The sequence below is a fragment of the Rattus norvegicus genome, chromosome 9 (genome assembly GCF_036323735.1).
Source record: "Rattus norvegicus strain BN/NHsdMcwi chromosome 9, GRCr8, whole genome shotgun sequence".
Taxonomy (NCBI): domain Eukaryota; kingdom Metazoa; phylum Chordata; class Mammalia; order Rodentia; family Muridae; genus Rattus; species Rattus norvegicus.
In genome coordinates, this window is record NC_086027.1 from 105,067,981 (window position 1) to 105,081,009 (window position 13,029).

Genomic DNA, 13,029 nt, shown 5'->3' on the forward strand with positions numbered 1-13,029 from the left:
GCACTCATTGATAAGTGGATATTATCCCAAATGTTTGTATTACCTTAGATGTACAGAACACATGAAACTCAAGGATGACCAAAATCCGAATGCTTTACTCCTTCTTTAAACTGGGAACAAGAATACTGTTGGCAGGGAATAGGGAGGCAAAGTTTAGAACAGAGGCAGAAGGAACACCCATTCAGAGCCTGCCCCACATGTGGCCCATACATAGCAGCCACCAAACTAGATAAGATGGATGAAGTAAAGAAGTGCAGGCCGACAGAACCCGGATGTAGATCTCTCCTGAGAGACACATCCAGAATACAGCAAATACATAGGCGAATGCCAGCAGCAAACCACTGAACTGAGAACAGGACCCCCATTGAAGGTATCAGAGAAAGGACTGAAAGAACTTGAAGGGGCTTGAGACCCCATATGAACAGCAATGCCAACCAACCAGAGCTTCCAGGGACTAAGCCACTACCTAAAGACTATACATGGACTGACCCTGGGCTCCAAACTCGTAGATAGCAATGAATAGCCTAGTATGAGCACCAGTGGAAGGGGAAGCCCTTGGTCCTGCCAAGACTGAACCCCCAGTGAACGTGATTGTTGGGGGAAGGGTGGTAATGGGGAAAGGATGGGGAGGGGGAGGAGTTAGAGGGATGTTGGCCGGAAGACCGGGAAGGGTTATAACAATCGAAATGTAAATAAGAAATACTCAAGTTAATAAAGATTAAAAAAATAAGCAACTACTTTAAAAGTTAAGAAAAAGAAATGTAAATAAGAAATACTCAAGTTAATAAAGATGAAAAAAAGGAAGTCCTTTTGAGAACCTCTGGCATTTAAATTACTTGTGACTCCTCTTGATTGGTTTAAAATAGCCAGAGCCTGTCTAACTAAAGATGAATTTTTACTGTGGATGGATATATAAAATAACTTGGCACAAAAAGAGTTATGTAAGATGTCTGAAATAAAGGAGAATAAAAAAGCTAACATGTAATGTTTATTGGTATGGGGGAATGCTTTGAGAACCAGCTCAACAAAAATGACCAAAGAAGCTCTAGTAAGTGTATCAAGTGCAGCTCTAAAAGCATGGAGATGCTTGCTTAATAAAATACAAGTACTAAAGGGCTGGCTAACTTAAAGTGAAAACCAGAAGAACCTTTCGAGGGATTTGTAGCCTAGCTAACAGAGGTTGTAGAGAGGATGGTTCTTAGCTTGGAGGCAAAAGATATTGTTTTAAAACAATTGGCTTTTGAGAGTGCTACAGTCACTTGTCAATCTTTCCTAAAATCAATGAAAAAAATCGGGAAATATTTCTGACTTTATTAAAGCATGTGCTGAGGTTACTTCTTCATATCTTCAAGGTGTGTCCACTGTAGGCTTTATAAGGCCAAACTACCATTCGATTTCTAAATAATCAAGGAAAAGCAAAGTCTGATCAGACAGCCTGGATTCACAAATGTTATTTATGTTGGAGTCCTGGACAGGTCAGCAAAAAATTTCCTAACAGAGCAGGTGGTGCTGTAAATAATAAAGCTTCTGGGCCCACTCAATGAAGAAATACAAGTAGGCGTAACTTATTATGCCCTCGGTGAAATAAAGGGTACTGCTAGCAAAGAAAGCCAATCTTACTTTCATGAAAACAGCATTCCCATATGTGCTACTACAATAATCCCTAATTATTCAGAAATTTTAGCAACTGAGAAAAAAATGTGTAAGGTACCTACTTTTTTAATACTATACACCAACCCTAACTATCTCCTAGGACAAAGTCTTAGCCCTGTATCTCTTAAGGCCAAGTCTTACCCTTCATCAAGGCTCTTCCCCCTCTGTTGCATCACAAAGAACCTACAGGAAAGAAGACCCCCACCAGGGCCGGCACCTGGCATATATTGATATTATGCCATATATTCATATACATGTTATTCATATATATCATATGTAATAAACTTAAATAATGTTTAAGATTTGTTAAATATATAGTGTACATGTTATAAAATACATTTTTATATATATATATATATATATATATATTATCTGTTAGTCTCTAAGTCCTGTGACTCTGGGGAGCCCTGATTAATACATCTGTTGCTACTTTATGGGGTCTTCCTTTCCCAAACTTTTAGCACATAGTTCCACCCTATGTGCTAAAGTATAGAGGTGAGAGAAAGAGACAGAGACTCCTGAAGCTAATTTATTTCATTGTTTCTTCTTTGAACACAAATGATAAGAAACTGCAAACAATCCCAACAACTACCAACCCTCCTCTTGGGAACGTATGATGTATATAACCTTTGAGAATCAGGACAATTTTCAAATGTCACACAATTTTAGAATATATATGCAGCTGTCATAACCATGCTTCTGCTGTAGCATGAGGTGAATCACAGTCAGCTGCTGCCTGGCACCCCCATATCTTAATGGCTGGATTAAATAAAGGCATTTTATTATATTTCTGTGTCTTTTAAAGAAATAAAAATTCCAAAACTCTCACCACATAAGACAAATGATTTGGGTTGGGAATTGGAGGCTCAATTGAGGAGACAGAATGGAAATAGTTGCCTGAGAGTGAGAGTAAGGGGAGAGACAGCAACAATGAAGGTCCCTTTGTAAGTAGTATGAAAACCTAATGCATCATTTGCTTCCCAACGTATATTTCTAAAGATGAGCTAAATAAAATCACCAAATAATGAGGAAGAGTGATCTCATGTCCCAAATGAAGCATCTAGTGCAGAGAGTGAGTTATCTCTAATTGAGCAGTGAGTCAAAGGTGTCCTGTGGGAACCAAAAAGAACCAAGACTGCTACCGAAGCTATTGGCTGCTTTCTGCAAACTGAAAGCAAGTCACAGACATTGAAGACAACAGTAGCACTAGCCATAGACTATGGGAAAAGTTAGGCTGTTGCCATCGAAGAGATTTTCACAATTGTTTTCTAGAGTCTCTAGAACAGAAAGGTACTCTGAAGAAAGGTAAACAGGAACATAAACACAAACCATTGATCTACAATAGTGTCCTTTCTGAAGATGTGCTGGGGCAATGGTGACACAAGTATGTGGGAATAACAAACCAATATCTTTTGATTGCTGGAAGCCCACTTCACAAGATGGAACCCATGCTGGAACCCATGCTTGACAGTATTGGATGACCAAGAATTTGTGACTAGATAATCCAAGTACCGAGAGAAAAATATAATACTACTGTTAGGAAGAGAGAGAGAGAGAGAGAGAGAGAGAGAGAGAGAGAGAGAGAGAGAGAAAAGTAAGAAAAAAATGACTCCTAATGACATTCTATCATACTCATAGATCACCATCATCAGAGAAGCTTGTACCTTGAGTTGATGTGAGCAAACCCAGGAGTTATAGCCAGACACTGTGCACAGACTGAAAAACCTTATAATAATCAGACTCAAAACAGATGCATCCTTCAAATTGGAGCTCATAAAAATTCATGGAAGGAGGAGGAAAAACTGCAAAAATTAAATACTAATTAAAATAATAAAACAGAAACAAAAAATAGAATTACTGAGAAAATGCTTCAGAGATAAACAGATAAAACAACAAAAGACCAATGTAATTGTCACCAGTGCTTTAACATAAATCTCAAATATCTCAGTAAGTCAGTAGAGATACGACTCCATACATATTTAATTTCTACATTAAAAATGGAACTGAGGAAATAATGAACGTGAGTAGAATGGGTGATTTTTGAAATGTATTCACTCATCTGCAACTAAAAATGTTCAATTATAATAACAAAAATAATGATTTATTCCGTTCAAAATATAAAATACCCGGATACCAAAGCCACAAAAACTAGAAATCTTTAATAATTTATATCCATATATGAACCTTCAAATATATAATTATTCCATTTTTAAGTCTCTTTCTCTCTACCTCTTCTCTCTCTCTTATGTGAGTATGTATGTATGTGTGTGTGTGTGTGTTGTTTTAAGTATTCATGTTCATATGCGCATGTGCACGTATAAGAGTTTGAAACAACGATATATGTGCATATGGTATCAAAGGCAACTTCAATTGTTCATTCTTGCCTTTTTCTTTTGTTGAGGCAGAGACTGTCATTTGTGAATATAGCATGTTCCCAGATTCCGGGAATTCTTTTCTTTGCCCCTTAAATCTCTCAATATGAGTAGTAGATAAATAGGCATGGTACCATGCATGGCTTTACATAGATTGTAGTAATCCAAAGATAGGTCCACATCCTTGGGTGACAAGACACACACACCACATTGGGCTATTTTTTAAGGAATGCCATTTATTTGCTAATGTATTGTTAACATCAATACAAATATTTAACGTTATATTATATGATATCTTTATTTTGTATTTTGTACATCCTGACCACAGTATCCCCTAATTCTTACTTTCTCAATCCTTTCCCACATCTCTTCTCTCTTTCCCCTATCCAAATCCTCTTTTCTTTTCAGGAAAAGGAAGGCCTCCCATGGGTATCAACCAACCATGCCATGTCAAGTACAGTAAGACTAGGTACAGCTCCTCTTATTGAGGGTGGAAGAGGCAAAAGGATATGGTCTCAAAAGCAGTCCAAAGAGTCAGAGACAGCCCCTGATCCTACTGTTAGGAGTCCAAGCTATACAACTATAAAATATATGCAGAAGGCCTAAGTCAGTCTCATGCATGGAACCTTGTCATTCTTTCAACCTTTGTGAGCCCCACAGGCCCAGGTTTGCTGATTCTATGATTTTTCGAAATCTGCAAGTCTTCCTCCCCTCCCTCCACAAGATTCCATGAGCTCTGCCTAATGTCTGGTTGTGGTTCTCTGCATCTACATCCATCAGTTATAGGGGGAAGCCACTCAGATGACAGGGTAGGTACCAGTCTCTGAGTATAGAGGAATAACTTAAAGAATCATTTTCTATCCTAGGTCTCTAGGCTATCTAGCCTCTGGGTCTCGGTCTACCAGGCAGTGGCTGGGATAGTCTTCCTCTCATGACATGGTTCTCAACCTGGATGAGTCATTGGTTGGCCAAACCCTTATTTAATCTACTTTGAACCCAGCTCAGCTACCTCAGCACTGAGGTATACCACTCCTGAGATATACCCACCCAAATGATGCTCCACCTTGTGGTAACAAGGACATGTCCTCAATCATGTTAACTGGTGCTTTATTCATAATAGATTGCCAGAAATGGGCTATTTGAAAGACATACAAATTGGTTTTAAGGAAATGAGTTGCTGAGATTTATCTACACTTTTGACTTCTTTTTTATAAATGTCCTGAGTTAATTTATAAACCAGAACTTATGTTCTGATATAGCAAAAAGTTATTTTTAGTCTTCTACCTACATCCTAACTTATATGTTTTTATCATAATACTTGTTTTTCTTGAAGAGAGAAAAATAGGACCAAATACAGATTTAATATGACCATAATGTAGTATATCCATTACATGTACACTCAAAGAGAATCTGAGTATTATTTTTAACATTATCTAGCTCTGTATAAGTATTCAAATCATGTAGTTTCAAGATTATTTTAATAGTCATAATAATTATAAATTTAAAAACTAATTCTTACTGGAATCTAAACTATGCACACAGAATACTATTTTTAATGCTATTCCAGAGCTAGCAAATGTCTTAGTGGGTAAGAGTGCTTGTCCATAGAGATGAAAACCTTAGCTCTGTGCCAACAGCCCACAAGCTGGTATGAGAAAACTGACTCCTGAGAACTGCTCAGGCATGACTTATAAGAACAAGACACACTGCCCCCTCAGAAAACTAAGAAAAAGTGCTAGTACATAAAACATGATTAGAAATATTTCATACAAATATTTTATTATGAAAATAAAGATCCACATAGATACTTTAATGGTAGTTATTTCTTCTGAAATTATAGCACAGCTGCATCTTACAAAATCTTCAAAGGAAAGACTGCTGTCCTTAGAACTCAGAAACTCACAGATTCTCCACTCCTACAGAAGTAAACCCAAAAGAATTAGTCAATTTTCAAATAAAACTAGTGTGATGGTTTGAGTGTGCTCAGCCCAGCAAGTAGCACTGTTATGGCGTGTGGCCTTGTTGGAGTGACTGTGTCACTGCTGGTATGGGTTTTAATAACCTAGTCCTAACTGCTTGGAAGCCAATCTTCTCCTGTCTACCTTTGAATGAAGATGTACAATTCTCACCACGTCCAGCCTCATATCTGCCTGGATGTTGCCATGCTCTTGTCTTGATAATAATAAACTGAACCTCTGAACCTGTAAGCCTGCCCCAGTTAAATGTTGTCCTTATAACAGTTGCCTTGTTCACAGTATCTATTCACAGCAATAAACCCTAACTATAACAACTAGTATATAAATATTCATGTTGCACGTTCAATTTAAAGAGTGTGAGTATAATGGATATTCCTTGCTTTACACTTCCTTCTCTGTGCCCTAGGTATGGACAGAGCCACCCTTCCATGCAAGGAGACATTTCCATGCAAGAGTGCCAATCCTCCCAGAGAAAGAAATAGCAAGGAAAACTGGATTATGAGTTTATGCTCCAGAAAATCAGTTTCTGTAGTACTTTAAAAGATAAAAATAATGTGAGTGATATATAAAATATTAAAATTTCTTTAGAGGAATGTTTTAGTTCAAGGATAATTACATACATTGATTGACATTGATACTCTTTTCAATGCAAATGTTTCATTACAAGAAGTCATGGTAATTAAATATAATCTGTGATTAAGTGTAAATATAAGAATAAAGGAAAATAGATAATTAACTCAGGTTATTAGGTATTGTTAATAAAATCCAGGTAAAAGTATAAAGTAGAGAAATATGAAACATGAAATTTCATGTCTTCTAAACTACAAAACAGCAAAAAAACATTCTTGTACATTTGAATGTGCATACACACACACACAAAGAGGAAAATAAAAAAATATAGAGGAAAAATAATTTTAAAAATAGACTATGTCCCATGCTCACGAGAATGGTCCAATACCCAAGCAGACATAGGGATCACTAATTGCCTGTGTTTCAGTATACAGCTACAAATATATACATACATACACAGACACAGAAACAAATACATATGCAAACACAACCCCCCACCCCCCACACACAAGCTAACCATCAACAGACACAGACACAAAAACACACGCACTACATGAAATGAGGTTGAGAATGGTATTTGAGAAGACATGAAATTAATTGGAGAAGATGTATGGTAAATATGATACTGTTATTTTATACATGGGTGAAACCCTCAAGAATAAAGAACACTTTAAATAGGCTCTAATGAATGGAGTTAATCCTGAATGGCTTATTACTATTAACAAATATGGGCAATTTAGGCTTAAACTGTGCATGTTTTCACATTCACATCTCAACTTCTTTTCAAGTCCTATATTCTTATTAACTGTATTAGGTGTTCTCTGATTCTGAAGATCCAGTTCCCCAATCTCATCCCCAGCACTACAGCAGAAAGCTCTTATTGACTTTTCCTGCCCCATGGAACCATCTCATCTGGATCCCACAAATCTTGGTCTGGTAAACTCACTCCCAAATCCTGTTAATGACTATCATAGTTCCCTACTCCAACATACATCCTCTGCTAACACAAAGCTCATTACTGTGAGAAAATGATGTAGAATACATGCACATATACGTTTCTCTGTTGGTTCCCTTGGATCATGTGCCCCAGGTTCATTCCTGTATCTGAAGCAGAACACCTGTGTGAGCCTTGCCTGTCATTGAACATCCATTTCCTGTGGATCTAATAAATCTTCAGCTTCTAAACTCTCCCCTCTAGAGGATGCTCTCTCCCAGCTCCCCGGACAAGCATGTACTCCTTACTAATCCAAGGGCTGTTTTGGCAGTAGCAACAGATAGATAAATGTGGATCATTTATACTTTTCCTTTTACTCTCCAAGAATAAATCCCCCAGGTTCATCCCCAGCTCCTTATTAGAGATGTTTCTGCAGCTTCCACCTTGATTCTGACCTCATCCCACACAGGTCACAAGGATTCTCTTTTCCAACAGTTCTTCACCAACTCTTTTAATATTCCAGCCTCTAACATTAGGAGGCATCCCCTATTTACCAGATCATCAAGCTACAGAAAGAGGTAAGCAAAGTGAAGACCTTCACTATGTCCTCCTATGCTTGAAACCTAATCCCTCAGCCTCATCACCACCTCTGCCACACAAACAACTGCTGCAGCTTTCCTTCCCACTCTGCACACATCACCTTTAGATCTAACACATCCTTTGTCCTCATAACTTCCTTTTCCCCATTGTTGCATTGTCCAACTCCAGCTGGTTCTCCCTCTTCACCCACAGACCACTCCTGCCAATAAATCAGAGTCTGCTATAGATCTGCTTTCTTCCTGTTCCTCTATTGCCTATCTACCTGTCTCATTCCCAGAGCTATAGCAGAAATTGTGAGGCAAACTCTCTTTACTCCTTGTTTCATTCCAAGCAGACAAAATAAACATATCCTGTTTGAACACTGTACACTCCTCTCTCACGTGTGAATCAAGTCAGATGTCTCGCCTATCTCCACTGCTAGGTGTCAGCTTCAATATTCAGAAACATATTTCATCTGGAAACACCCACCCCTTTGTCTACAACTTTGAGGTACAAAGATAATCCCCTACCAGGCAACATACAGGCACCATACTCTCTGAGAATCCAGAGCAGACAAAGAAACAAACCACACTCGTTGAAAATGAACCTGGAAATCAGCAATGAGACACATACTAATCCCAATCCAAGATGTCTCTATGCCAGCATGAGAACACAATAGTAGCCAGAGTAATATGTCTCCACTAGAAGCCATCTGTCATACTACAGAAGACCATGAATACCCCAACAGAGCTGAAGCACAAGAAAAAGACCTTAAGATACCCTTATAAATATGATAGAGTTCCTTCAATAGAAAGGAAATAAGTCATTTAGAGAGACCCAGGAAAATAAAAATAAACCTATTCAAGACCAGGAAGTAGAAATAGAACCACTTAAAGGAAAACCCACACTGGGAATTCTGGAATAAAAACTTAGGCACTTTAAAAAAAAGACTGTAGAAGCAGCCTTTGTTAAGATAATAAAAGAGATAGAATATAGATTCTCAGGTGTTGAATAAGAAATACAAGAAATGAGACATCAACCAAAGGAAATGATAAATCTAAAATAATTCCTTACACAAAGCATTCAGGAAATCTAGAACACTAAGAAAGATGAGACATAAAAATAATATGATGGAGGAGGGAGAAGAATCCAACCTCAAAGGACCAGAAAATGTTTGCAACAAAAATCATGGAAGAAGGGGTTGGGGATTTAGCTCAGTGGTAGAGCGCTTGCCTAGGAAGCGCAAGACCCTGGGTTCGATCCCCAGCTCCGAAAAAAAGAACCAAAAAAAAATCATGGAAGAAAATTTTCCTAACCTAAAAAAGAAGGCCCTAATAGAGGCACAAAAGACATACAAGCACCAAAAGGAAAGACTCCTTGGCAGTAAACATACAAGAAAGAAAGGATATCAATAGCTACCTATTGACATATAAAGGTATAACTATTAGAATTAAGCTTTACTTCTCCATGGTGAAGCTAAAAACTAGAAGGGCATGAACAGATGTACTATAAACTACAAGATCACAGATGATAGCTGAGACTACTTTACCCATCAAACATGTCATTTGCAATAGAGAAAATAAGATGTTACATGAGAACACCCTATAAATCCAGCACAACAGAAGGTGCTGGTAGGAAAACTCCAAGCTAAGGAGGTTAACTATACCATGAAAATACAGGGATAAAAATGGGAAAGAAACCAAAGTTCTTTGGTTTCAGATGATATAATACTATTCATATGCTGCCCTAAAAATTCAACTGTTAACTCCTACACCTTACAAACACTTTCAGCAAAAAAGTTAGATAATAAAATAACTCTTAAAACAATATCTGTCCTATATTCAAATGACAAATGGACTTAGAAAGAAACTAGGAAGAAAACCTTTCACATAGCCTCAATTAATATATATTATATTGGGGTAATTCTATTCAAGCAAATAAAAGACTTGGATGAGTCAAAATTCTTTAAAATAACATCAGACCAAAAGATCCTCTATGCTCATGAATAGATATGTAGTAAAAGTGTTCCTCCTAATAAGTAAACTCTAAAGATAAAAGTGAATTCCCCATCAAAATTCCAGACCAATTCTTTACAGACTTTGAATGACAGTTTTCAGATTTTATGTACACACACACACACACACACACACACACAAACAAAACTGTATATCTAAAAGAATTAAAGAGCTGCTAGTGGTATTACAATTTCAAATTTCAGCAGGTACTACAGCTCATTAGGAATAAAAACCAATTGGCATTAGCATAAAGACAGACAAATTGCTAAATGTGAATGAAACTGAAGATCAAGACATAAAAGTACATTTCTATGGGCACCTGATTTGCAATAAAGAAGCAAGAAACACACACAGGAAACAAGATAGCATTTTCAATATAAAGTGGTACTCAAACTGGATGTTTGCATATAAAAGAATGAAAATACTTCCATATTTGACAGTCTGCACACAGCACAACTTCAAATGGACAAAGACATGAAAAACCAAAGCCATATACAACTAACCTGATAAATGAAGAAAGGAAATCAGGAATAGTCTTGAGCTCATTGGCACAAGTAAAAATTAAACAGAAAACAGATAATATGTGTGCTAAGATCCACAGCTAATAAACAGTTCTTGAAACTGAAATATTATGAAAAGCAAAGGACACCATCAGTGGGATGTATGTCAGCTTACACAATGGGAAAAGATTTTTCCAACTTCATATCCTATAGAGGAATAGAACTCAAAATTATAATTCAAGAAATTGTCAAAAACCAAATGATTCTATACATTTCAGATATACTCATAGAACTTTGTATAGAGAGAACGCAAATGCCTGGGAAACCAATGTTCACCATCCTTAGCCAGCAGACTAATGAAATTCAAAATGACTTTGATATTCCATTACACATTTCAGAATGACTAAGATCTCTAACCCAAGTGACAACTCTTGTGGCAATGACGTGGAGTAAGGGGAACATTCTTCTATTGCTGATGGGAGTGTAAACCTGTTCAGCCATTGTGGAAACCAATTTGGCATTTCCTTGGTAATTTGAGAATCAATCTACCTCAAGATCCAGCTACACCGCCTTGAGTACAGACCCAAAAGATGTTTCATCCTTACATAAAGACACAGGCTCAGCCATGCTCCTTACATCTTTATTCATACGAGCCAGAAAGTTGGAATAAAATAGATATTTCTCAAGTGAAGAATGGATAAAAAAATTTGTTCCCTCCACCCAACAGAATGTTACCATTTATTTAAAACAATAACAACATGGAGGGTAGAGAGATGGCTCAGTGGTTAAGGCTACTCACTGTACTTCAGAAAGTCCTCAGTTCAATTCCCAACACCCATAGAGCAGCTTACAACTGTCTGATGCTGCCCTCTGGTATGCTGATGTATATGCAGACAAAGTACCCATATTCATAAAATACGTTCATAAATACATCTTTAAATATGATGCCATGGAATTTTCAAGCAAATGGACTGACTAAATGAAAGCATCCTGAGTGAGATAACCCAGACCCAGAAAATTAAAAGTGATATAGATATTACCCATTGGATATATAATAACTAACGTACAACATGAATAACCAAAAACACTTAGTTAGGATTCCTATTTCTATGAAGACACAATGTGACCATAGTAACCCTTATAAAAGAAAACATTAATTGGCGCAGTCACACAGTTCAGAGCTGTAGTGTCCATTGTCATTATGGTGGGTAGTAAGTTCTCAAGGAAGCAGCATGGAGACATGTTGCTAGAGAGGCAGATGAGCATTCTACATCCTAATTAGCAGGCAGTGGAAAGAGAGTGACAGATGGCCTGGACTAAACATTTGAAACATCAGATCCCTACCCCAGTGACCCACTTTCTAGATCAATGCCATTCAAATTCCAAAAGTCCACAAAATGTGGGGATCTGAAAATAAAGTGGAGTAGAGATAGGGTTAAGGCAGTGAGTGCAGGGAGAAAGAGCTGGATTTGAGGGGGCATTTGAAACAAAGAATATGAAAATATAGAGCAGTGGAAAATCCCTAAAATAGAGGAAGGCAATCCAAGTCACATATTCTAATACTGGGGGAGACAGAGTCCCAACTTGTTATCTCTTATCTCAAAGAAGAGTGCAAAAACAAGAATGCACTACATTATATTGAGTTGTTGTCAGGTACATCTCATGGAAATCCACAAACCTTCAAGGCTGTTGTTAAATAATGTGTTTATATCCACAGACTAACGGGGGAGGGGAGCACATTGCCAAGGTCAACACCCACACAACTCATTGAACATAGAAAAGTCCAATGGGTGCCTTCTCATCTATATTCTAATGTCTTTGGTATGGGAAGGTGCTTTGTAACCTGTCAAAAGAGAAATGTAACCATCAAACCAACCACAAAACTTCTTTCCTACAATATGTCCTGTCTGCAAGATATGGTAAGACAGTGGTGTGAGAGTAACCAAGCAATGTGCGATTTGACTTAAGGACCATTCCATGAGACAGAGCTCATACCTGACACTGCTTTGTTGGCCAAGAACAAAAGAAATGATAGGCCTGGAACCCGGTGTAAAAAAATACTGCTTGCATTTAGAAAAAAATTATAAATAAAATAAATCCCAATGATATTCTGGTATATTCATAAATCAGTGCCTCATTTAGTCATCCACAGCAGATGGGAACCAGTACAGAAATCCACCAATAGACATTACTCAGAAAACAAGAGAGAGCTAGAGAGAGAGAGAGAGAGAGAGAGAGAGAGAGATCTTGGAATACACAACTCTAAATAGGAAGTCTCCATAAAATCCAGAAACCCTAAGGAAGGGGACACCAAGACCAGAAAGGTACTGTGTATCATGTATCAACTGAAAAAGGTCTCATGAATTCATAGGGGCCTACATGGGTCTCCACCAGGTCCTCCACCAGGTGCTTATATTGTATCTTTCATCT

The 13,029-nt window shown here is 37.5% G+C and overlaps 1 protein-coding gene across 10 annotated transcripts in view; it reads right to left on the bottom strand.

The window, feature by feature from the left end:
* Slco6d1 (solute carrier organic anion transporter family, member 6d1) overlaps window positions 1–13,029 on the bottom strand; it is a 156,838-nt gene that overhangs the window by 37,544 nt on the left and 106,265 nt on the right. For 9 of the 10 annotated variants that reach the window (XM_063267542.1, XM_063267541.1, XM_039084005.2 and 6 more), the window contains one exon: window positions 5,788–5,941. The exons of the other annotated variant lie outside the window; for it this stretch is intronic. The gene's annotated coding sequence lies outside the window, so the exon portion shown is untranslated. Of the gene's footprint in view, window positions 1–5,787; window positions 5,942–13,029 lie in introns of those variants that run through there. 10 annotated transcript variants of the gene reach the window in all.